Here is an 872-nt window from a genome sequence, read left to right as displayed (position 1 = left end):
TCTGCACACCCCACTATGAATATTTTCTAATTATATCTGTTATAAACTTTTAAAAATCATAGTTATTATGAATAATGCGTGATGCAATGTGGAACTCACGTTTGCTTCACTCTGAAGTGCGTGCAACATGTAACGAGAAATGCGTATTGGGTTTCATTACAAAGAGACAAATGATATTTGAGGCAGGTAATGTTTGACATTAGTAACAGGTAAGAGTGATGTCAACCTTGAGTGATGCGACACAGAAAGATTAATAAGTAGATAGATATAGATATAATACGAACTTATATATTTTGTATATTCATAGAGACAAACAAACACACAGCCACAAAGAACACAAGTAATATAAACTTACCCAAGTAAACCACACACCAAACTGACCAAGAAGCTAATCCATCCTATGATCCTCCTCAACACCCTTCATAATTGATTAAAACCCTTTCACGCGGGCTTATCCCCTAACCCCGTTCCTCACCTCTGAGTACTCGGTGGAAGAGGCCCTTGGTGGAGGGAGAGAGGGAGACCAGAGGACCTGCGGCAGGACCCGCTTCACCGAGGACTGAGGCGGCAAAGCGGGGGGATCATCTCACAAGAACCACTGGCTGGACGGTCATCCCTAGGGGGCGGAGCTTAGGGAGAAGGGGTGTGGGTGGTATGGGGGAAAGGGGGGAGGGAAGGGAGGAGGTAATTGCGGGATAGTCGTTAGCGACATAATATTAGTTTATGGTTATTTCCTGGGGATTTCGTTTTATCTGATAATCCTCTTAGTTAAAACAAGTCACGTTTAAGTGACCTGTTACGTCATCAGAAAAGGCGGGAAAATCACGATCCTACCTTTTTCTCCAGTCAAAACATTAAATACGCCAGTCAAC

At 43.1% G+C, this 872-nt stretch overlaps 1 protein-coding gene across 1 annotated transcript in view; it reads right to left on the bottom strand.

The window, feature by feature from the left end:
* The window catches only part of LOC119592555 (cytochrome P450 2U1-like), an 18,529-nt gene extending 17,911 nt beyond the window's left edge, over positions 1–618 (bottom strand). The window contains exon 1 of the mRNA XM_037941424.1: positions 476–618. The gene's annotated coding sequence lies outside the window, so the exon portion shown is untranslated. The remainder of the gene's footprint in view (positions 1–475) is intronic.
* Between the last annotated feature and the right edge of the window lie 254 nt (positions 619–872).

Source organism: Penaeus monodon, chromosome 30, assembly GCF_015228065.2.
Source record: "Penaeus monodon isolate SGIC_2016 chromosome 30, NSTDA_Pmon_1, whole genome shotgun sequence".
In the NCBI taxonomy this organism is placed as follows: Eukaryota; Metazoa; Arthropoda; class Malacostraca; order Decapoda; family Penaeidae; genus Penaeus; species Penaeus monodon.
Note: the sequence above shows the minus strand (reverse complement) of the source record. Positions and strands in the feature narration are given on the sequence as shown.